Raw genomic sequence first — 27,288 nt, 5'->3', positions numbered from 1 at the left:
GACTTTAAATACCAAAAAATGCATTATTGTATCTTTTGGGAAGTTATCTTTCCCAGGGAACTACCACATTGACAATATGCTCCTAAGAGTTGACCCAGTTGATTGGGATTTGGGAACTTATGGAAGGAACACCAATGCCACAGAGTCTGCTGAGCTCCCACAACCACTTTAATGTCACATAAAATTGTAGGGCAATACTTTTAAAAACAGATCATAAATTCAAGTGCTTTAGTCCTGCTAAATCCAGACTTTTTCAGAAAAGTGGTTTCTGAAGAAGTCCTGATTTAGCGGGACAAAAGCGCTTGAATTTATGATCTGTTTTTAAAAGTATTGTCCTACAATTTTATGTGACATTAAAGTGGTTGTGAGAGCTCAGCAGACTCCGTGGTATTTGTGTATCTTCCTTGGTTTGTTTCTGTTGTGGATGGTTTTGGATTTGGGAACTTATGGGGACAGTGACCTAACTTTTGACCAGCATCTGTCGATTGTGAAAAAGTCCTTCTATATTTCAAAGCTTGTAAGCAAAGAGATTGTGTCTAGATCTAGGGATGTCATTGTTCCCCTTTATGCAGCCCTCTTCTGCAACACCAACAGAATGGTTTGGAGGGAGAGGTATATCCTGCAGTGGATACCACTGCTATGGAACAGACCTACCATCCACATAAAACAAAGTTCATGCTGGTTCATATTCAAACAGAACTTAGATCTATGGATGGGAAACAGAACATTTACCCCAGGACTGCACCCTGTACTACTAATGGGCAGAGGGACTCATTAAAGGCTTTAGTCCATGCATTCATCCGCTCCAATTATCTATGGTATGAGCCCAGTTATTCCCATTAGGGATAATATATAATTATCAACCATAAGATGGGTAAAGCCAATCTTTAACCAAATGGGATAGATTATTTCAAGCACAAAAAGGGAAATTGGCTAGGCTTAAAATGGTGCACAAGGACAGAAAACCTAGTACTTATCTATGAACTAGTAGAATACCCTTGTATGAAGAAGCATCTGCCAATATTTTATTCATAGTTTAAAAGCACCTTTCGTTATTAATGTCACCCCTGCCTTGTCAGTGCGACATTTAATAACAGAATTATTACATAGTTCAGAAATCATTAAATGCTTCTTTTGCAATATACTTCACAGCTCTGTTATTTAATCATTGTCTAATATCCATTTCATGAGCCTATAGAAACATGTTGGATGTTGAAAGTCCAAGGACCATAATTATGATCCTTGGAAAAGTAAAACTGCATGTGTGAATGGGGGAATATATTCCGTATGTTCAAGGCTGTCATACCCTGGAATATTCTCCCTCCTCCAAGGTACAGCAGTCTCAGAGATAGTATACATAAGTAGTAGAGATATGGAGGTTGGGATGCTCACCACTGCTACCAATATGTGATGTCACCAATCTGGTGCAGTAATCAAGGAGCTTGAATCCTCAGCAATGACACTAGAGAGGGATATGCACTTGGAATACAAATGGATACACTCAGTTTTCCAGATGCAGTCCTCTCTGCATCAAGCACAATTTCCCTTAAGAGCACATAGGGAGCTTACTCAGCCTGGAGTCTGGATTTCTGTATATCTGTCTCCTTCCAGGTCCCCAGGAAGACTCCTCACTGGTACAGCTGTAGTGTTAGGTCCTCAGCCAAGTGTCCAAGCCAAGTTCTGCAGCACACTCTCTGTCAACCCAGTGCTTCGTGCCCCTGTTCCAAACAGCTGACACCCACTCATGGAGATTTGATTTTCACACACACACACACACACACACACACACACACACACACACACACACACACACACACACACACACACACACACACACACACACACACACCTGGGCTAGGCTGGCACAGATTTACCTGCTGTGCTTCCTCCTGCCCAGAGAATAAGGTAATTATCACTGCCACCAGACACTTCACAATCAGCTACTCCAAAGCCCTTAACAAAGGGTGTCCAATTATACTGTGTAATATTAATACTAATACAAATGGTAGTAGTAGACCAAGATGGCTAGGCCTTCTGGAGTGGCCCACACAGTGTCAACAAATAAATATAAGTACTCGCAAAGTTCAAGTACTTTCTAAAAGGACCAGCCACAATAAAAGTTTTAAATATAGTTAATAATAAATAATAATAGAACATGAAAATATTGAATTTATATTTGCAGTAAACCACAGAGTTCAAATCACAGAAAATATTTAAATTAACATTGATGGACAGACTCACACAAATAAAGAAAAACAATATCTAAACTAAGTTTCATTATATTTTCCTGACTGAATCTAAGAGAATTTACTGTTCCCTAATAACTTAATTGGGCAAGGAAATATGTGAGCAGTCTTTCTAGACAGGCCCCCAAACTGAATACTCAATACTCTGAGATATCTCCTTTTAATATCTAAAATATAATTTCCAACAGGGCTGGCAGAATGACCTCATCTGGTCACTTGGCTCTAAGTTCTCGCAGTATTCCCCTTTGAAGCTGAGACAGGAATTTAGCATAGATAGCTGCAATACACATATAAATGTTTATGGAATTGCCTGGGGTTTCCCCTCTTTTTTACTGAACTAATAAACAAAGGCATTTATCCAGAAGTAGTGTCTCCAATCCTATTCACCACTGTGGCATACCGTTTTAATGGTTTAACAGATAATTTACATTTCCCTTATTTTTTTAAAGCAAGCTAGCTGGTTAACCATTGCTGTCCCAGTATCCTCTATTAAACATATTAATTTAATTCAGTTACAATAATATATGTGCATTTCTTTTCATTTCAGCAGGGTGCACTTTTGATATTTTAAAACAAGCTAACCTCCCAAATACATTTTCAGCACAAGCATCCTTACAAATCAGTTTGATATACAAATGACATACAGTTCCAATACATTTGTAATGCAAGCATGTTGTATAACTCAGTTTGATATTTGAAGGACATGTAATTCTTTACAAACCTCCAGCTGGCTGTGCTGATACTTGCCCATATCATCACATCTCCCCCCCCCCATCAAAGACTCAAGCTAGTTTTTCAAGTGACCCTTGAGAAACATGGCTTGAGATAAATAAGCCTATCTGGGACTATGTTACCCCATTCCCTGTGTTGACAGCCCAACTATGTTGATATTTGATGTAGTCTGGACTGGCGAGCACAGGCGTTCCTTCCAAAGCTCCTTTAAACTTCTGGGATGCCTGTTCACATGCTGGGGTCCACACTACCTTATCTGGCCTGTTTTTCCTTGTCATGTCTGTGAGGAGAGCAGCTATGGTACTATAATTGGAGACAAAATTTCTAAAGTACCCCCTGTCTCTAAGAATGCCCTCACCTGCTTTTTGGTAACAGGGGTAGGCCATCCCTGAATGGCTTCCACTTTGGCAGGTTCTGGCCTGATCTTACCACTCTCCATTATTTTCCTAGGTAGGAGTCCTCTGCCATACCCACCTGACACTTACTGGGGTTAATGGTCAACCCTGCCCTCTGCAGTCTGCTCAACACTTCTCTGACATGCTGAAGGTGCTCTTGCCAGGAATGAATGTAGATGGCAATGTCATCCAGGTAAGCAGGGGCATGATCTCCTACTCCTGCTAGGATATGATCTACCAGCCTCTGGAAAGTGGCTGGGGCATTTTTCATCCCAAAGGTCATCTTTGTAAACTCATACAAGCTGAAATGAGTCACAAAGGCTGACCTCTGTATAGCGTTGGGAGTCAAGGGCACCTGCCAGTATCCCTTGGTAAGATCAATAGTGGTCAGACACTTAGCCCCACCCAGCTGCTCTAAGGCTTCATCTGTCCTAGGCATGGGGTAAGCATCTGACTCTGTGTGACTATTTAGTTTCCTGTAGTCTACACAGAACCTGGTGCTGCCATCTTTCTTTGGTACCAGCACCACTGGGGAGGCCCAGGGACTGCTGGACTCCTGGATTACTCCCAGTTCCAACATCTCCTGTATCTCCTTCCTCAAAGTCTATCTGACTCACTCAGGTATTCTGTAAGATGCCTGTTTCATAGGTCTTTTGGGCCCTGTATCCACATGGTGCTGCACCAGGTGGGTGCACCCTGGTTTCCCAGTGAACATGTCCCTAAATTCCTGTAACACTACTTGGATTTCTTGAACCTAGGTAGGGGATAGCCACTGGGACATTGCTACCCCTTCCACCAAGCCTTACCGAGGAGTTCATTCACCAGATGCCCCTCAGACTCCTCCTGCCATCCACTGCAAATACTCAGCAGAAGGGACTCTCTATCATTGTAAGGCTTCATCGTGTTAACATGGCACAGTTTGTGTCTCTGTCTCTTGCCTAGCAGTTCTACGATGTAGTTAACATCATTGACCTTCTTTACCACATTGAAGGGTCCCTCCCAAGCTGCCTGCAGATTATTATGTCTGACAGGAATGAGCACCATCACCTGCTGTCCCACAGCATACTCTCTGGCTCAAGCATTCCTGTCATAACAGAACATTTGCTGCTGTTGGGCTCCTGCCAGATTCTCCTGGGCCAAGCCCATGGCCTCCCTGAGCCTTGTCCTGAGGTTTAGGATATATGCCACAACAGATTCCTTGTGGGGTTTATAGTCACCCCCTCTCTCATCACAAATCAAATCTAGAGATACCCTCACCCTATGCCCATACAGAAACTCAAAGGGTGTAAACCTGTGGATTCCTGGGGTACCTCTCTGTAAGCAAACAGGAGATGGGGCAAATGTTTGTCCCACTCTTTCTTAAACTGGTCTGTAAATGCTCTTAGCATAGTTTTAGTGTAGAGTTTAACATCTCCATAAGACCATTAGTCTGGGAGTGGTAGGGGGTTGTCTTTAGGTGCTTCACCTCACAGTGCTGCCACATACAAGCCAGCAGGTCTGACATGAAATTGGCATCTCTGTCAGTCCATATTTCTATTGGGAAACCTACCCTGCTGAAAATCTCTCGCAAAGCATTTACCACCTTCTCTGCCACAATGGAGGACAGAGCCTCCACCTGAAGGTATCTAGTAGCATAATCTACTACCACTAGGATATATGTCTTCCCTGTGGAGCTTGGGGTACTCAGAGACCCACAATATCACAGCTACCATCTGAAACGACTCCTGAATCACAGGTAAAGGCATCAAAGGAGATTTTACCTTGTCTCTTGCCTCGCCTACTTTTTGGCACTGCTCACAGGTCCTGCAGTACCCTGTTACATCCCTGGCAATCCCAGGCCAATAAAAGTTCTGCATAATACATCTCTTGGTATGCTTTTTTGCCCATATGACCTGCAAAAAAGAATGTCATGGGCTTTGACTAGAAGTGCCAGGTAGTAGGGTCTGGGCACTACCAACTGCTGTATTACCCCACCTTCTATCCCTCCCGCATGGGTCCACTCTCTATACTGTAACCCTTTGTTCCAGTATACAGAATTCCCTTTTCCTTGAGAATAAGGTGCTTCCCTAGCTACCTCCCTCAAGCCTTGTAATATAGGGTCTGAGAGCTGAGCCTGTCTCAGCACTCTTTGTACCTCTTCCCAGCTCCTCTTCCACAGGAAGTCTCATACCCTCTGACAGCAATGCCTCACTGTCAGCCTGGGTACTATTACTCACCTCTGCCTTGCAGTCACTCTCTCCAAGGGAACATCAGTACCCACCAGCACCTGTGGCTCACATTCAGTCTCACTGCTACAGGGTAGCTCCCTCCCTGAAGTAGCCACATCACCAGTTCTGGCTTCAGGTGTGCGGTCTGTCTGAGTCTCCACCAGGCTATCAGACCCACATGCCTGTCTCCAAGCCTGACTGCATGTCACTGCATGCACACAAGGTACTGCATTATCACAATAATTCCCTATCAAGACATTTGCAGGGATATTCTCAAGCACACCTACTTTGCTTGCTTCCATTTCCCCTCTCCCTGTCAAGGTGAACCTTGGCCAAAGGCATTTGGAATGGGATCCCTCTTAAAGCTCTGACTGGTGTGGACTGCCCAAGAAAGTACTGCCCCTCTTTAACCAGCGTAGGCTTCACAATGGTTATATAAGAGGCTGTGTTTCTCTTGGCAGTGGCTTGTTTTCCATCCACCAAAACTGGATATAAACTCAGCTGGTAGTTTGGTCCCCCTGTTGTCTCCAGAAAATTTACCACTGGCATTCTGTTATTCCCATTTGATGGCATTCCCACCTTTTGTTCCCCACCTTGTCTCCATGGACATCTATATGCTACATGGCCCCACTGGTTACATTTAAAACATTTAACCCTTGAACTAGTGGCTTCCCTGTTACTGACAGACTCTGTTGGTGTGGTTTTGAATGCCCACTATGAGTTCCCTTATATCCATGTGCAGCACTGGGTATCTCTTTCCTGTGCAGTGATGCCCTGATTGCTAAGTATGGGTCTCCTTTTTTCCCTAGCTCATCTGTAAAGTTGCATTCCATGTCTGACAACCAGATTCTTATGTCGTCAGGCAAAGTGCTAAAGGCTTCTTTCCAAATGAAAAGGTCTTCCAGCCCTTGAAAAGTGGTGACCTTACACCCACTCACCCACCTATGAAAATGAGTATTTAGTTTATCAATATAATCACATACACTTTCATCTGCCTTGCGTCTATGCTCACAAAACTTTTTTCTGCAAGCTTCAGGTGTTAACTTAAAACATTGTAAGAAACAGTGCTTAACTTTATCATAACTTAAGCAATCAGTATCAGGCAATTTAGAAACAGCAGTTACAGCTTTACAATGGAGTGAAGGGGTCAGGAACTGTACCCAGAGCTCTTGGTCAGCATTATACTGTTTGCATATCCTTTCAAATATATGAATAATTATCGCCTTCTGTAAATTGTGGAAGAAATCTACTGATCTTTATTGCTTCTGGGGTTTGGTTATTCCCTTCCCCATTATTTTCATGTCCCTGGCAAAGAGGCAGCATCTTCCTCTCATGTTGATGCTGGTTCTTATAGTCTTTGGCCTCCAAATGCCACAGTTTCTCATTTTCTTCAGCCTCCAAACTCTGCAGTCTCTCTGGTGATTCTTGTTCCAAATATTTGGCCTCCAGTTCAAGTGTCTTTAACTCCAGATGGATTTTTATGTCCTCTGAGGAAAAGTTGAACTGTCCTGTTTCTGAGAGCTGTGCATCCCCAGTGAAAGACTGGTTGTCTTCCTGGTTGCTGGTCTGTGCTGCAGCAGTGATTAAGGCTGCAATCATTTCCCCTTTAGTCAGGTTGGTATGGTTCAGTTCTTTGGCTTGGCATATCTCATCCAACTGGATCCTTGTCAGCTTGCCATAATCCTCTGCTGACATCTTTGCCTGCTCTCCTTGACTAACTATGCTAACACAAAGTAAATAAATAAAACTATTGTGATATGAAACTCTGAATATCTATGTTGTGGCTGCTTGAGAGTACAAACACCTTCTTTTGTGAGAACTGCTTACAGGCTACAGAAATTCAATATCCCACCTCTGCTACCAATATGTTGTGTCCCCATGCTATGCCAGTAATTAAGGAGCTTAAGTCCCCACCACTGACACTGGAGAGGGATGTGCACTTGAAATTCAAATGGATATACTCATTTTTTTCTAGATGTAGACCTCTCTGCATCAAGCACACTTTCCCTTAAGAGTACACAGGGAGGACACTGGATTTCTCTATATATCAGTCTCCCTCCAGATCCTCAATAAGACTTTCCACCGGTACAGCTGTAGGGTTAGGTCCTCAGCCGAGTGTCCAAGCCAAGTCCTCCAGCAGACTCTCTGTAAACCCAGTGCTTCATATCCCTGTCCCAAGTAGCTGACACACACACACACTGTGAGATTTGATTCTTCACACATACGCACACTTGAGATAGGCTGGCACAGATTTACCTGCTGTGTCCCCTTTTGCCCAGAGTATAAGGTAGTTATCACCACCACCAGACACTCCATAATCAGCTTCTCTATGGCCTTTAACACAGGGTGTCCAATTATACTGTGTAATATTAATAGTAACACAAATGGCAGTAGTAGACCAAGATGGCTAGGCCTTCTGGAGTGGCCCACAAAGTGTCACCAAATAAATATAAGCACTCTCAAAGGTTAAATACTTTCTACAAGGACCACCCACAATAAAACTTTTAAATATATTTAATAATAAATAATAAAAGAACATTAAAATATTGAATATATATTTGTAGTAAACCACAGAGTTCAAATCACAGAAAATATTGAAATTAACATTGATGGACAGACTCTACAAATAAAGAAAAACAATATCAAAATAAGCTTCATTATATTTTCCTGACTGATTCTAAGAGAATTTACTGTTTCCTATTAACTTACTTGAGCAAGGAAAGATGAAATACGTGAGCAGTCTTTCTAATCCGGCCCTCAAATAGAATACTCAATACTCTGAAATTTCTCTTTTTAATATCTAAAATATACTTTCCAAGAGGGCTGACAGAATGACCTCATCTGGTCACCTGAAGTTCTCACACTATTCTCCTTTGAAGCTGAGACAGGAATTTAGTGTAGACAGCTGCAATACACATCTAAATGTTTATTGCAGTGCCTGGGGCTTCCCCTTTTTTTTACTGAGCTAATGAAAAAAGGCTATTTCCCAGAACTAGCATCTCCGATTCTATTCAGCACTGTGGTGTGCTGTTCTAATGGTTTAACAGCTTGTTTACATTTCCCTTATTTTTCATAAAGCAAGCTAGCTGGTTTAACCATTGCTGTCACAGTATCTTCTATTAAAACATATATTAATTCAGTTACAATAATACATGTAGATTTCTTTTCATTTCAGCAGTGTGCACGGTTGATACATTTTAACACAAGCAAACCTCACAAATACATTTTCAGCACAAGCATTTGTACAAATCAGTTTGATATACAAATGGCATACAGTTCTAATACATTTGTAACATAAGCATTTTGTAATAAATAAGTTTGATATTCAAAGGACATATCATTCTTGACAAAACTCCATCTGGCTATGCTGGCACTTGACCATATCATCACAAAGGTCACAGACAAGGTGTGTGTATGTGTGTGAGTGTTGGGGTAGTGGAATGAAGACCCTCAGCAATAATATTCTAATAGTAAAACAGTAAGATTCAATATTTGCTATTTTTTTATAAAATTGCAGCTTATTTGTTGTCATTTTAAAGGAGTTATGAGATCAACAGGACCCACAGTTTTCAGTCTTACTGGTATGATTGGGAGCCATTTCTAGATGTCAAAGTTCCATTTGTTTCACCTGCTTTTGCCTGTCCTTGATGGAATTTTATTACTAGAAAATGTAAAAGCATGATAACATCATTCCCATCTTCAATAATGGGAATTAGTCAGTGTGGAACTTATCTAAGTGTTGTTTTATTCTATACCAAGTGAAAATTCTCACCTGCATCCCTCATATCTCTGCAAAATCCTACCAGAATTCAATCGGCGAATTAAATAATCTCACAAGAGAATGGACATTGTTGTTATTGATAGACAGATCCAAGAAAATAGTCAAGAAGAACCTTGGGACTTGGATGTGATTTATGTTAACTTTAAAAAGATCTTTGATGATTCAATCATTCATGAAAACCTGTAGAGGCTAGTAGTAATGTAGATTTATCTACCAATCTCATCAAAGTTTTGAAGCTTTTTCTATGATGAGATGAATTCCAGAGTTCCTAACAGTGGTGTAAAAACAGACATATTTAAAATGTAAGCTGTTGTCAAGCAAGGATGTGTCATAATTGCAAAGTTACTCTACATCTTCCTAGAAGTCATGCTAATCCTTGCCAAAGATAGTCTGTGACTGTAATTGACTAGAATGTTCTATAAATTACATTCTCTTCATTACTCAACATGTATTCAAATATCAGTTTCCAAAGCAGTTGCCCCTGACATAGTAGGCTGATGACTGTGCCAGTTTTTGCATACAACAATACTAACCCTCATAAGTAGCACTGAATGCATTTGCTGAAGCTTAACTGAAGTCTTAAACTTTCAGTCAGTTTTACACACCCTGTGGTGTTCTATCAGCCTATACAAGGTCTTGGAAATAACCCTTCACAATTTGCCATTAAGGGGCAAATGCTGAAGAAAGTTGATCAGTTTGTGAAACTTGGTGCCAGCTGTTCTTAGCAATGAACACAGGCAGCAAATTGTAGCATGGGCCTGAGTATGGCTAGTGCTTCCTTTAGGAAACTGCATTGATACATTTTCAAGACAAAGAAAGCTAGTCCAAAGTAACCCAAGTATAACTTCATACTTGATAAAATAAAAAAAAATGAGCCAACATGCACATTTTATTCAGTCACAAGACTGCTAAGCACTTCATCTGTAAATACCTCAGACAATTCAGTAAGTAGTTAACAGTTTTTTTATAAGGGATCACAATAAGTACTTATGTCTAAGAAGACCTGTCAGAAAAAAAGACAATATTAGTATCAAATGCATTTTAACATTTCATGGCTAAAATAACTTTTACTAATTAAAGAATGTTTCCATTGCTAAAGTGTTTATTATTTTAAGTATTGTACTGCATTTTTTGTCTTTCTGCATATGGCATGGGGAAGAAACCTTGGAGGTATTTAATACTTTTTAAGAAGTAGACAAAAATAAGACAGTATCAGTAAGGGAGAAATTCAGGAATTGTAAACCTTCCATTTATTTGACATTTATTATTTATGAAAAACTAAAGCTCAATAAAAACTGTATTTGCAGGTGTTATTGATATAAAATAGGGACAAAGACTGAATCTGATGGGTTGCTTGGTTTGCTGATAAAAGACAGAATGGTATGTAATATAAGAAATAATCAGACAAAAAAGTTAAGACAAGCAGGCCTGAATTTATCTAAAGCTGTTTTTAAGACAAGTACACTGTCCTTTTCTAAAGCTGGTGATTTGTATAGAGACCTAAATTAAATGTTAAAGGGATTAACTGAAAAAAGAAGTTTGCAACATAAATTAAATGTGAGTTAAACAAAGTAAAAATGAAGTGGAGTGAAATATGTAAAACTAATTATGATGAGAAAAACAGCCATATATTGTACAGAAAGTATGACACAGTTAACATGCAAGCCAAGTTTTGATGGTGTGGTTAAAAGCATGAAACAAAGAATCCAGTAATTAATCAATTTAGCATATGCTGTGGTAGAAAGTATAATTTTGCAAATATGTGCTAAAGAAAAAATAATAATGTTTCAAAAACTTTTCTTGTTTTTGAGGGGAAGTGAAACTAAAATGTTTGTTGGTATGATTAAAATAAAAAGAGTTAATTCTATGAATTCAGAAAACAAAAATGAAATGCAGCAAGACAGAACCACAAGAAAATCTTAAAGTTAATAAAGGAAATGTTGAATTTAAATGAAAATAATTTTGCAGAGTGCAATATTTTGTCAGGAAATATTTTAAAGCTTTGGAGCTTTGGAAGTCACTAAAAGGAAATCAGAGTGCACATTACTGACTTACTCAGGACTCATAGTAAAGCAGTGTATCAGAAACTACTGAACTGTGACGATAAACTTACACATTTTAAGATCCTCTTTTGGATTAGTAGGATAATTCACCTAATATTTTGGATTATTTGTTCTTGTGAAAATATTGTCATGGCAAAATGTATTCACAATGTGCAATCACAGACTAGACATGCACAGAACATATGCATGGTGACAGAACCATCTCAAACACTGTCAGAGCCATAGCAACGATATCTTGCTTAATTGCATGAATATGCTGACATATTTACTAGACTTGTAAATTTCTAGGAGAATATGATACTTAAATCAGTACACAAATTATGCAAAGTAATACATACTTCAAGGAAAGCTCTCCAAAGTTGACTTGAGTGGGAAAACTGAAATGAATAGCAATCTTTGCCAATCTTGAAGGTCATTAAAAGATAGGCAAAGCCAAAATACCGGATGCAGAGTATGGTCAATATTGTGAAACAGTACAAAATTTGCATTTACTTTTATTTGCAAGACCTGAATAAAGTGATTAGAAGATATCAGTACCTATTGTTTACAACTGAGAAAAGTAGTGTCAACTATGAAAAAAAAAAGCTATTTTCTGTATTTTATGAAAACCAGGACTTCTGGGTAATAATGCTAGATAACAAAATTCTCAAGTTCTGCACATTTAGTAGACTCTTTAAGATATACATTCTTGAGACTTCCATTTGAAATTTCACCTTTACCAGAAGTATTTCAAAATTCAGTTGCATATGCTATTTAAGACATAAAAGGTATTGTGAATATAATTGCTAATTTGTCATTGTGGAGTAAGATAAAAGAAGAACATGACAACAGACTAATACAGCTTACAAACAGATTTAGTATAATTTAAAATAAGAATACATGTAGAATAAGAGTGACAAGTCTGCAATACATGGGTCAATTTCTGATATCAGTGGGATGGACACAATACAGAGAAATTCATGGCAAGAGTTCAGATGCCAAAATCAGAAGGCAAACAGGCATTAATGAGATTTTTGGGAATGATACAGTATCTTGCAATGTTTATCCATAACATGTCTTTGATAAAGCTTTAGGAGCAAATTGTAACCTGGAATGGTGCCATGAAGAGCAAGAGTCATTACAAGCAACTCTTTGATAAGTATATTGAAGTCTATTTTCTCAAGATGAAGAATACCTAAGTTTCTAATATAAGATAATGATCCACAATTCAAGGGCAGATTATTTAACAGATGTGAACAATAGCTAGAATGTAAGCATTAAAATACAAGCCCAAGAAACCTACTGTATAATGGACAGTTGAAGAACAAAACCAAACAGTGAAACCATGAAGAAAAGGAGCACTAGTTATGGGGAATGCCATCTTGCAGGTTTGGAATACAGAAATACTTCACTGTAAAATCTGTCTCTCATAAACTCAAATATTAATGGAAAGAAGATTAAAAAGCAAATTATCAATGTTTAGAGGCCTAACACATGCCAGAGTATAAAGGCAAGGTAAAAGATGAGCTAGAAAAAAATCAAGTAAGGCAGAGCTATTATGTGGCCAGTAGTCTAGAAGGTTGTTAGAACTAAATAGAGCCAAGAATGAGAATAAAGCAGTCTTTAAAGAATCAGGATCAACAACTGAACAAGATCCTTTCTGTTTTTTTAATATTTATTAAATGGGTAAAGGAACTAGTCCAAGAAACCTTTACAGCCATGACCTTGGCCAAGCAGGCAGTAACAAAGTGCAAACAAAATACATTCAGATTACTAAGAGATGCTGACACTAATCATACAGTAACAAAGTACAAATAAAACAAATATAGATTACACTAAGATTCTGGCTTATTAGAAAAAATGGACAGAGTACAAAATACAGATAAAATACTTCACATAGTTGCACATACCGTATGATGCAAAATTATTAAATATACAAATGACATAACATGTAACAAGTATGTTAAACAAATATAGGTCTGAACAAGGAGTGAGACAAATGTTAAATGCAGAAAAATAACAGGAAGCTCCTGTTAATAAAAGGATAAAATATTTGAGAGTTTAATTTACTATGAGAACTGAGACTACTTTGTGTGCTGTTTGTGTAGTGAGTGGTGAAGTGAATATGTAGGAACAGATTATTATGCTATAAAGTGCATTGCAATATGGAGAGTCAAATGATCATAATGGCTAAGTGTAGTGCACAGAATAAACTGAAAAATAGTACACTTAGTAGAACCAAAAAGGTTACTATAACAATAAGGCCTTACCCTGACACCTTTTACCTAGTATGATACATTTGAAGAGTGACACTAGAGAGGAAAAAAAACTTCCACGATCAGAATGAAGGGTGTTATTATCTCAGTTTAGAGTTTGGGTGGGTGAGGCATAGAAATGCTTTAGCCAGTATTTCTGAAGCACTTACATTTCATTTTTTTTAAGCAAATTAGAATGAATAGACTTATTGAAAGAAGTAATGACAGGTTCTGGTAGAGTTCCAACAAGCTGGAGCAAGTTTACAGAAGACCCTTTCACAGGAAGCAAGAGTAAAGGAAGACCAAGAAAGGAGGAGCAAGTTAGAATTCTGCTTGGAATAGCTGGTGTTTGCGACAGTGACCTTGATTAAGAAGTTTATAGTTAAGAGTGTTTAACAGAACTCAGACCCTGTCAATCACTGGTAGCCATTTTCCTTTATTAAGTGCATAGCAATGCTGTTCAGATTTATTGGAGAAGTGAATGAAATAGAGGATTTTTCTTAAAACAAATAAACTGCAAACAAACAATACTCAATGAGAATGTGGTCAGTTTTATATGTATATATATATATATATATATATATATATATATATATATATATATATATATATATATATATATATACACATATACATAGGTTTACTATTGAAAGTCTGAATCAGCTTTGGTCGACCAATAATAAAGGTCAACTCGAAATGCTGAATATGAAATTTCGAATGTAAACCCAAAGCGAAACTGAATACATTGACCACCATGGTTCGATGTATTCCACATAGCAGCAGGTGACGTTACTCACTTCCTGCTATGCACATTAACGTAGCATTGAACTCTACAGTCAACGGTACATTACTTTTAGTTTTTGAAGCGGGGCTATGCCCACCTGCACCCCCCATGTGGGGGTCTCTGCCCCATACACCCCTGTGCATTAAATATACCAACTCTGAGATCGTACTATATTGAGAAAATGGACTAATTCCCTGTTCCTCACTGAAGTGCGACCTCCCTGTACAATGTCGAATCAAAATGATCGACCTACACTACCCATTCTCTGTAGTGTAACTCGATCGATTTTGGTTCGACATTCTGCCTACCTGGGAAACTGCCTTTCGACATTGTGCCAGTCGACCGAGGCAGTTTCAACGTTGCCATAGTAAACCATATTTTATATATATATATATATATATATATATATATATATATATATATATATATATATATATATATATATATATAAAGATACCTCTTTAAGACAATGATTTGTAGTTGAGATAATCAGATAAAATTGGGGAAAGAGCATAGGTGCAGTGATATCCTAGAACCATGTAGGAAAGTAGCATTATATAAAGAAGATACTTCTTTTGTGTTTTTACCAATATCTGAGAAACCAGAGATGTCACAAAAGGAGGGCTGAAGTATGTACATAATAGCCTTACTAAATATTCTATATTTGGAAGATCACTGGAAAAACTAGCTAGATATATGGATATTTCTAGAGATGATCATTATACTAAAGAAATGCTTCATACATTGAAATATCAGCTGAACATGAATAAAGATGTGTTATGATGTAAAAAGCTCATTACCTGGTTACTGATAAATTAAAAAAGTAAGGACTGCGTCAGCTGCCTACTACTTAAACACAACTGCTTGAATTATGTTTCTCTTCAAAGGCTTCAGTATGCCAGCAGGATTGCTGTTTGTATGATATCACATGGTACTGTTTTGAGGAATTTCTTCTTTTCCCCATTTCTGTACAACTGTGGAGTTAGTGTACATATAAGTTTTAGTGGCTGTAGAATCCCCCCCAATAAAAAAAGATGTTTTTGATGTATACATGTGTGAAGTGTGTAAGTTATTTTTTGTATCAATCACTTGTGATCAATCAGTGTTTCTTCAAGTCATTCACAGATGAAGCTATTGGGGTATATATGTATTACTAACTATTAGAGGCACAGACAGGAAATGTATGTCTTGTGGTATACTTCCTTCAAGAAGGTAGTCAGAGTAAAGACCTCATGGAAGCTGATAATCATTCAGGTTGTCGGATTTCTTACTGGACATCATTATAGACATTACCAGAGTCATACTGAGGACTGCCAGTGTCAGTGACTGATGCCATGGTTGGTATCTTCTAAAATAACTGGCCATCTCACCTCTTCATCCTTCTGTTCCAATCCACAATAGTAGTAAACTTGATTAGCTGTTCAGAAGACTTGAAGTTTGATGTAGCCTTTCACATTTTTTGCTTATTAAGAGTATTGTTTGTACCTAATTTGTTTGAAGAAAAATTCTAACACTTTTACTCTGGTCTGTCCCTTGCTTTTTGACACAGTTAGTGTTGATAGTATATCTATCTATCTATATATCTATATATCTATATGTGTATATATATATATATATATATATATATATATATATATCTATATATCTATATATCTATATGTGTACTACTTTACAATGAATTTTCACTTAACCGAAAACGAAAAGTAGAACCCCACTTCAATGAAAGTGGACTTCAACGAAAGTGCACTTTCACTAAAGTCTAGGTGCCCAATCGCCTCACAAATAAAAAAAATTATAACAAAAACATGCTTTTGCAGGGGGGCAAGCCCCCCTGCACCCCCCCATGTGAGGGGCTGTGCCCCCCTCACCCCCCTACTTAAATATACAAACTCTGAAATTGCACTACAGCAAGGAAAAGGGAATATTCCCATTCTATGCTGTATTATAATCTCCGTAGTCAGTTTTTGAAGTTTCAGTACTTCGAACAAGTGGTTATGTGCAAGTGAAGTTTGAAGTACTGCAACTTCGACCAAACATATTAGCATATTAGACTCATATATATAAATATATATATATATATATATATATATATATATATATATATATATATATAAAATATATATAAATATATATATATATATATATATATATATATATATATATATATATATATATATATATATATATATATATATATATATATATATATATGTGTGTGTGTGTGTGTGTGTGTGTGTGGATCTACTTTAGTTCATCGAATTAACAGAACACCAAAATTTAAATAACCAAGATGAGAAGAATGAATGTTTACAACGGTGAGAGTGCAGAAGATCAGAACTTAGAACATTGAACTAGCTATATATTTTGAATGCAGATCACGGTACAGTGAAGATTGGGAAATCTTCCCTTTTCCTCACTGTAGTGTGATCTTGGAGTTGGTATATATAATTTGCAGGGGGTGTGGGGGGTGTAGTGTGGTTGCCCCCTGCAAAAATGTAAAAAAATAAATATACCTGCAAATTATATATACCTACTCTGACATTGCACTACAGTGAGGAAAAGGGTAGATTTCCTGATCCTCTCTGTACAGCAATCTGCATTCAAAATATATAGCTAGTTTGGGGTTCTAAATTCCAACCTTCTGCACTCTCTCTCTGTTGTAAACATTCACTCTTCTTGTCTCAGTTATTTAAATTTTGGTGTTTTGTTAATTCGGTGAACTAAGGTAGATCCATATGCATATATATATATATATATATATATATATATATATATATATATATATATATAGATATATAGATATATATATTTATATACATACTAATATGAATATAGATATACAGATAGGTAGATACAAGTGTGTGCACATGTGTTTTAACTTTGCTTATAGTTCATCATATAGTGAGCTTTAGCAGAAGCTCTGCTGTCAGAATAACCTACTTCAACTGAATTGCTTTTACTGAAAAGAAGGTGCCATGTTTATCTTCTTCTTCTTCTTTCGGCTTTTCCCGGTTAGGGGTTGCCACAGCGGATCACCTGTCCGCTCATGATTGGCAGTGGAGTTTTACGGTGTCGAGTTGCCAGCCCGGCACCCAACCTTCCACAGAAGGCACACACACTCACACAGTCACACCTAGGGCCAGTTTAGAGTGTCCAATCCACCTACAGCATGTCTTTAGGATGTGGGAGGAAACTGGAGCACCCGGAGGAAACCCACGCAACCACAGGGAGGACATGCAGACTCCGCACAGAAGGCACCCCAGCGGAGAATCGAACTGGAGAACCTCTTGCTATGAGGCAGCAATGCTAACTGCTGCACCAAGGTGCCATGTTTATATTTGTCCTATTACTAGTGTATGGCAAATAAGATATTTGGTATATAGTAGCTTAGGAAATTTAATTATGCCACTGTTAATTATGGTAAATTTACCTTTCCTCAAATAAAAAACAACCTATACAATAGCAGACAGAACTTGCTATGGCTAATAGTGCATTAATCTCTAGTTTGTAAGCTAAATGTCTAGTATATTTTATCTTCCGGGAAAAAGCAAAGTCAGCTAGCATTGTCATTCCTGCATTCAGCATCTTTCTGTAGAAAACCTGCTGACTGTTTCCTCTGGCATTATAGAATTATCTCTTTTCTTGATAATGCCACTGGAATTCATAGAATTATAGAATTATTTTTATTTTCATTTCCTGGTATAAGAGACTGATGTTAATTTTAATAGGCATTTCTACTAAAGAAATGATTGTGGATAGAGTTCCATCTATTGTAGCAAATGTTTCCATTCAATGTGTTTCCACTTGCTAACAAGATTAAGGGATTTTTTTATCATTTTGTATGTTGCTAACCATCCAAATCCCTACAAAAACAGATTGTTAACATTACCAGAAATAGCTCCGAATAAACTATTATTTGATTTTTCACTTGTCTCTCCATATTTGCATAAATAAAAAACTTCCAATTCAGAGTTTCACTTATGCAACAATTCTTCACTTAGTTTCTCCCAACACTGGTAATCTTTCTTGCTGTTACCTTTGACAGTCTTTACAAATCTCTGTGCAGATTTGTTGTTGATACCAATAGACTGTTAACAAGCGGTTTGAAATCTCACACTGGGCCCATTAGAAAATTAACATTTTGCAGAAAACACAACACAAGTAACTGTAGTTCCCTCCAGCACTCTGTAGGACACAACAACAATCTTCAAAGTATGAAGCATTTTGTTAAAACATTCCAGCACTATTATTCTGGTAGAAGCAAGAATGAATCACCTTGTAAATATATTTCCAGTTTGTGCCATACCCTCAGCTGTGTCTGCCGGGGTTTGAAGGAAGGAAGTTCATTTGTGGGTAGACAAACGATTTTGGTAATTATTCTGTTTACGTGGGATATTACTCACCATAGCCACTGGGCAGAGTTACTGGGAATCTGAGAATATTCATAGCACAGATTGGTACAGCTACAAACTAAGCATTCCAGAAGACTAGAATTCCTAAAAATGCATTAGATTATGCATTTAAGTATCTGTTGCAGTTTAATGTGAACGTGTACTATCAATGAACATTGCATCAGGTAGGCACTTTAGAGGAACACTAGTATGCATTTACAGATGTAGCACATTTCTTTACAAATATATTTGAATAATATAGCTAAGTTTGCCTATTACTGAAATTAACTAAGCAACATTAGAAAAAGAATGCTAAATTTTACAGATAGCATGCAGTTCTCATAATTTGCTAAGTTGCTAAACTGGCCAAACTCCGTGTTAACCAAGGGGTGTGAACTGACTTTATTTACTTGTATTTTTTTATTGAATGGGCTAATAAAAAGGGCCAAAGTGTTTCTTTTTTTTTTTTTTAAATATTTTTATTCATTTCCAAAAACAAGAAAACATGAATGCAGGTTATTTATGACAATGAAGTATTTACAAATTATTTAAAAAGGTAGGCTAAAACCACTAAACAGATATCAAACATTAAAACCAAAATAAAGTATTTACAAGGGTGTCTATTGTTGACATGTAATTGACTGCAGTCATTATTCTCCAGTATTTCAGTTACTTTTTGCCATGCCAAAGTGTTTATTTCAGTCACAAACTGATTACATTAACCCAAAAATAAACATTACATGGCATATCCAAATCTACGTAGTAAATCTCCAACATGAAAACATTTAATTCTAGAAATATGTTATAAAAAGAAACATGAATTATGTAAAATGTATATTAAAGTTGAACTTTATATTGTTAAAACAAGTATGCTTTGTTTAGCCGAGCATGAATTGTTTTAAGATGGAAGGTAAATGCTGATGCAGGTGAAAGAGACTTAGTAAAGTTCCACATAACAGGCCCATATTATAGCAGCTTGAAGAAAATTGTGGAATAATAAACAAACATGGCTGCCCTTGAAGATTTAAGTGACACAGGTATAGCTCTTTAAGATAATAATAATAGAGTCAATATCAAGTAGTGACTACAGTGATATAGTTTATAAATTAGTGGCCAGATTAACACTGTAAATCTGTACTGAACTGGAGTAAGTCAACAGATTGTAGTAAAATACACTGATGCCACAGTTTAGAAGCTTACTATTCCTAGCTCAGTGAAGTGTGTGAACATCTGGTATGCCAGCTATCACCACTCTCTGTGTCTCAAATTCATATATTGGAAGGACTACACCTTTCCCTAATGTAAGCAAGTTGGAAACATCTCTCAACCAAAAATAATAGTGGTATCAAAGGCTCAAAATGAGGGACTTTTTTAGATATTATTTTAACTCACTTAAAATTTAATAGAGCAACAGGTTTTGCATCAACATCTATTTTCTGAACAATAGGGGTATGAAGTTCTAACAACTTGCCTTTCTGACTGATTGTAATTCTCAATATTTTACCAGGAAAGTCAAAACTTTCATGAGGGATAGAGCAAAACAAAAGCATAGCTGGTTCTACCAGTACCATGTGCTGGTACCACAGACCAGTGACCCACCCCATCATCAGCTCTTCAAATAAAAAAAAAAGCACTTCTCTGTATTATTAAACTGATCTCTACATTCTAGATATCGGCTTATTACAATTAGGTACAGCTGCCCTAGCTCTTCTATTTAAAGGCAAAAAAAAACAAAATGCTGTTCCTTCTACTAGCAAACCAACCAGGTGACCAGATGCATGACACACAGCCACATCCCTCCCCCAGCCATTCAGATCCCAGTTCTGTGCCCTATTTCCAGTCTTCCTTTCGCTCCGCACATATAATTATAAAAACTTGCTTTTAAACTGTAGCACACTACATGCTGTTAATGTAACAAACAGTTGCTACAATTTATTCACTTCCTGCATGGAGTGCTATAGTACTCATGTATTAGTTTAAAAAAATAAGTCTTCTTTTAAACTGTAGTAAACTGTTTGCTTTAACAATCCTGTAACAGCTAGATGTCAGGGCAGAAATGTTACATAAAACTGTACACATGGACAGCAAAGGTCAATTAATTAATTTATTTTTTAATTTATTTGTCTTTGTTTACTGGAAAGTTTCTACTGGGGTTTATCCCATTTTCAGTGAAGGCCCATGGAGACAAACTCCACATATTAGGCAAGTACATTTAAAGATAAAAAAGAAAAAAAAACAGTAACAATTTATCAAATACACTGAGTTTACATTAAAACACAATTATATGAATGCATCTAGAACACATTATATAACATACAGCAGCTTCAAGTATCCAGGAGGGGAGGTTGATGAGAAGGGAGGTCTGAAGGAAGAGGTCAAAGCTAAAATAAAAGGGGCTTCAGCCAGCACAGAGTGATAGGGGTAGTATGAATGTCCAAGAAGCTGAAATCTAAGGTGTACAAAACGGTGGTGCGACCAGTAATAGTGTGTGGTACAGAAACCTGGGGAGTGAAGATAGAGCAGTTGAGAAGGTAGAGGTGATGGAGAGGAAGTGCTGGAGACTGGTGGTAGAATGCACACTATGGGACAGATGAAGAAATGAGGACATCAGACCAGAAGCCCAAATAGCTTCAATTGCAGAGAAAGTGAAATAGAACAGGTTTTGGTGTTTGTGCACATGTGCAAGAAAGCAGAAGACAATATGATGAAGTAGCTGTTGGAAAGACAGGAAAAAAATTCAGAAGGAAATGAAGGTATCCAGCAAAGGAATGCATGGATGTCATGAAGGAAGATATGTGACAGTCAGGCATGACAAGTGAAGAAGGTAAGAGAGTGGCATTGAATCAATAAAGATGGCAACGGTTGACATGACCCCTGTACCCTAAGAAGAAAATAGGAAAACCAGGGTTGATGAGGATAATGATCAGAATAAAGTACCAATAAATCATCTGATGTGTGCAGTCTCCTTATCTAGTCATCATAGCCTCTAGGCAGAGGAAACATTCACTCTGCTAGGCATAAACTGAAGCTATGGAGAAAAATCAGGGAAACCGCTATGCAAACTTAATGTGTATCACAAAGCAAGTATTTCCGTTTTATGGTCTACAGTCAAGAGGTATCAGCATCGAGTTAACTTATACTAATATTTTGTGAATTTGCTAGAGGAAAAACTTAGTATTATAAATGTCATTCATCTCTGCTAGCAACAACCCTTTCTTATAATGAAGATTTTAGAAGAGGCATCTACTCTATAAAATGTGAGAAAATGTAGGGATTTCATTTCCATACATTATTTCACCCTGTGGAAGCTACAGACTTTGATAAACATTTATCAATGTTGAATGTAGACTTGCAGTGGTGATGGACTGTAGCTGTATGATAGGATGTAAAGAGTTCTTGGAGAGGGAGAGAGAGAGAGACAGACAGACAGACAGGGTTAGTAGGAATCGTGCATCATATAAACCATAGTTTATAAATAAATTCTGATGGCTGATACTTTGCATAGCTCAAGGAATGTATGTATGTATGCATGCATGTTAGTATGCATGTATGTATGTATTATTATTATTATGCATATTTCACTTTTTTAATTTCTCCAAATATTTTGTGTTTTTAACACAGTGCAAGGAATTGACCCTATTCCCAAATCAGTTCATTAAATTAGTATTACTGCAGTCTTTGATGTTTGCACAACGTGTTCTTCTTAGGGCATGCAGTGAATCCAGAATTGCTTCCTGCTGCAGTTCATTTGGAGTTACATATATTGCTAGCATATTTAACTATGCTTGTAAGTCTTTTTTTATTAGTCCTGTTATTCCTACTACTATTGGAACTATTTGTGTCTGTTTTCTCCACATTGTTCCAGTTTCTGCTTGCAAATCCTGGTATTTTATAATTTTGTGTCTCTCAAGATATAAGACTATAGTCACAGGGTAAAGCTATTTTAATTTCTGTTTTCTTGAACTATTATATCTGTTTTTCTTGCATCTCTTTTCTTAGCTGTTGGTATTGGGTGATCCAATTTGATCCGGACTTCATCATTATAAATAGTGCTTTGTGCTTCCTGTTTCTGATGCTTCTTGGCTACATGTATATTACTGTGTTTGAAACATCCACAATAGCCTGCCACACTATTGTGACTTTCAGTATACAGACCCATTAACATGAGTGTATTGCAACCAGTAATGAGATATGCAACTGTTTTCAGTTCTGTTTTACAGAACCTGCATTTGTCTCTTTCCTCACACTTTTTCTATAAACTTTGTAATCCAAAATGTACATAGTCTGCTTATCTTGGACCACCATTATTAGCTTTTCATCATTTGGTTTAAATTCACCTCTCCTTAACTATTAATATGTTCTTAGGTAGTTACTAGACATACTGTCCAAGATGCCATTAAGGAACATAGCTCAAATTTCCAGTTACCGCAAAGCACTATTCGGTTAAGGGACTTGCTAAAGGTCACATAAATGTTGAAGCAATCAAACCCTGTACCACAGAAAGTAGCTTGTTAATAGCTCAGAGACTTAGTCCTCTGTGCTGCCAGACTGCATCAAATCTAAATGTGAGGAAGATATAAACAGAACTTTAAGCATCCCCTAGAAATTCTGTAATGTTAGCAAGGAGGAACTAAATTCTGTGAAAGAATTAAGCAGGGACAAGACCCGGAGAACAATGAAGGCAGATAGGGATGGAAAAAAATCTAGTTACTGACACTACAACTTACAATAGTGAAATAAGAAGCCTGCTCAAGAATGAAAAAATATATCGTAAAGCCAAATTGGTAGATGCAAAGATTGCATACAATAACATAGATGAGCAACTAAGGATTTTGGAAGAAAGTGGATTGATTAATTCCAAATTGCATGAATTCCTCACCACCCCTCATCCCAAAGTTCCAAATTTCTTTGGAATAGCCATAATTCACAAAAACCTGCTGGATTCTCCATACAGGCCAGCAGTAACAAGCGGTGGGTCTATAACCAAATCAATGTCCCTATTTTTAGTCATCCAAATAAAACCACTGGCTGAGACTAACATGACATTTATTTTGTACACTTTGGGCTTCCTGAGGAAAATAAGGGACATTCCTTTTGTTGAAAACTCCATCCAAGTGACCATAGATCTGGAGGCACTGTATACAGTGCTTCCACATGACTACTGCAACAAGGCTGTAGTTGATAATTCCCTAAAATAGAGACTGAAATGGTGGAAATGCTCCTAGGCATAATCCTGAGAAAAAATTATTTTTGATTCAAGAACAAATTCTACACACAGATCCAGAGTATAGCTATGGGGACAGTCATAGCACACAGCTTAGTTAATGTGGCCCTTGGAATGTGGGAAGAGGCCCACATCTATTACAGCACCTTCCAGTTGTCAATAAATTGCTACTTGCATTTTATTGATGACATTTTTAGAACGTGGAAAGGAGATAAAGCTGCCGTCACTAGATTCTCTGACCACATAAACCAATCCATGGATTTCCTTAAATGCACAACCAGCCACAGTAAAGAATCAGTCAATTTCTTGGACATAACCATAACCAAAAACCTGGGGGAAGGTAGACCTTCTTATAATCTGTATAGAAAGCCTTCCAGGATGACCATGCTGCTTCATAATCATAGTATGCATTCCCAAATAGCAACACAAAATGTTATCAGTTCCAGGAAATTAGGCTGTCCAGTGTCAAAAGAAACCAAAGACTTTCCCAGCAACCTCTAGGACCTACAAAGGAATTTTATGTACAAGGGTTGCAGCAGCAGAATGCTAAAGAATATACGTGATCTTATTTTAGTCTTGAAAGACACCAATGGCTGCTGAGACAATTTTGGGAAAATTCTGTTACTTGTACAAAGACCCAAAATATGATGTAAAAAAATAAAAAAGTCTAGCTATCACAAAAGAGTATGAGGAAATACAATGGTTTGTCACAGACAACTGGGTGATTATCTTGAGTAACTAACAGTTAGAGAAAGTGCTTGTCACTGGTCCAATCTTTATTTTTAATAAGCAAAGAGAATTAGGGACTGGTTGTAGACAAAACCTAAAGGTGACAATGTGACAACAGCTTGGATTGCACCACAAGTGGTTGCAACCCCCTCCCCCACTGCAGTATTTATGCTTACATGTGTATATCTGACTATTCTGACTGTCCTGTGCTGATTAAAGAAGAGTTCTGATTAGGGGACTGTAGCACTGTGTTGTTTAGAGAGCCCAGTGCAGCTCTTGCACTGCTTTCTCCATAGGCAAAAGTATTAACATGTTTAAAGCTAGAATAGCCCACCACCTCTCAGACATCAGGCTAAATGTTTTCAAAAACTCACACAGTAAACACAGCCATGGCCACCCAGACCAACAAGGATTTCTCTTCCAAATTATTCACAAACTGGACATGGGGCTAGTGGAGGGCAATAGAAATGCCACTATTAAACAAATGGAATTTAAATGTCAGGTGTGTTTGAAGGTATACAAAGCACCAGGACTCAATTCTAGTTGTTAATGTAAAGAGTGTTCTAGCTTTTAGGAAGCCATACTGAAAGTCATATTACTGAAAGCCTTTCATTATACTTGTTAAGCATGTAACGGGCATTTTGAGCCCTATAAAAGTGGGCACAGCCATTGTATTTTATATATATATATATATATATATATATATATATATATATATCTAAATTATCTTTCAGTTTTTCCTGGTTGGGGTCGCCACAGTGGAACTCCAGTCTGCTAATGATTGGCAGTGGATTTTTAGCTTGATACTGATAATATATATATGTGTATGGGTCTACCTTAGAAGATCGACAGACCATTTGATCGACATTTATTTGGTCGAAAGCTCATTTGGTCGGCAACCAGTATTCAAGGCACTTAACAGGGAATTGCCCCCCTCCCCAATGTTGTGCGACCCTGGAGTTGATATATATAGTTAGGGGAGGTGAGGGGCACAGCCCCCCCATAATGGGGGGTGTGGGGGTCGAAGCCCCCATCTATTGTTGTTTAAAATGTGTAGTTTTTGTTGAATTTGTCATGTTTTAAATGAAAATAGCTGTGCCCTCCACACTTGTCCTAACTATATATATCAACTCCAGGGTCGCGCGACATTGGGGAAGGGGGCAAATCCCCAGCTTTTTGCCATGAATACTGGTTGTCGACCAAATGTCGATCAAACGGTCTATCGATCTTCTAAGGTAGACCCATATAGATATATATATATATATATATATATATATATATATATATATATATACACATATACATATATATATATATATATATATATATATATATATATATATATATACACATATACATATATATATATATATATATATATATATATATATATATATATATATATATATTACCACTATCAAGCTAATGAGCCCCATAAAAGTGGGCACTGCATTTACAGAGCACATTTTACAAATAGTAGTGTGATCGCGAGGCCATCGGTCAAACGAAGAGCTTAAGATAGATAATGACGCAGACTATATTGTTAGAGTAAAATGATGGTCCTGAAGAAGCCTCTGGGGTGAAAGCAATTGAAAATGTTTTAAGATGTGATTTTTTTAACTATTATCTTATATAAAAGGAAATTTTAGGGTTTTCATGATTTAGGTAGGGATCATGTTTCACACAAAAATGTCACTAAACATAATATAGATCATATAAACAATTGAATAACATGAAGTAGCAGTGGGAGATAAAGCAGAGTCATATTGGAAAGTAGCTAGCTAAGGGGAGGATTACAGCAACCGAAAGGAAGATGTACTAATAGCAAACGTAGGGATAGGAGAAAAGTAGGTAGGATGAGCTAGACGTGAAGGTTCAGGACAGCATATTAGTATATGACAGAAGTGAAATTTTGGACTGATAAGTATGGGAAGAGGGTATAAGACAAGATAAAGAAAGTTTATAAGCAAGTAAGAGAAGGGTAGAAGTGAGTAGGTGTGAGCTGATTGTAAGATTATTAATAAGGGGATAGATAGGATAGATATGGGGAAAAGGATTAACCAGGTTTAGAACAGGAGCAATTCCATGATTTAGTTAGAAATTCTTTTAGGGGATATTTGAAAGATAGAGTTTAGTCTGATATCTGTAGGAAGATTGTTCTATGCTTTGGCTACTGAGTAGGAATAAAGACTTTGCCTCGTGGATTTGTTTGACCTACATAATGAGAGGAGTTGTTTCTGTTCAAATCTTAGGTATGTGGTGGGTAGATAATTATGTAGTATGGAAGTGGGAGCTGGACAAACAGCAGTTTTATAGATAACTTTATGGGCTGTTATTAGTTGCAGGTATCTATGGTGGTGTGGTAGTTGAAGCCACTTATGAATATGAAGGGAGGAACAAATGTGGGTGTAGTTTGTGGCATAAGTTGCAAACCTGGCGATTTTATTATAGCAGGATTCAAGTTTAGTCCTCAAAGTAATACTAAGATTAGTGAAGATAGGG

This window comes from Protopterus annectens, chromosome 1.part0, assembly GCF_019279795.1.
Source record: "Protopterus annectens isolate FY-2018-M chromosome 1.part0, PAN1.0, whole genome shotgun sequence".
Classification (NCBI taxonomy): domain Eukaryota; kingdom Metazoa; phylum Chordata; order Ceratodontiformes; family Protopteridae; genus Protopterus; species Protopterus annectens.
The sequence above is the reverse complement of the archived record's forward strand: the minus strand, read 5'-3'. Positions refer to the sequence as shown.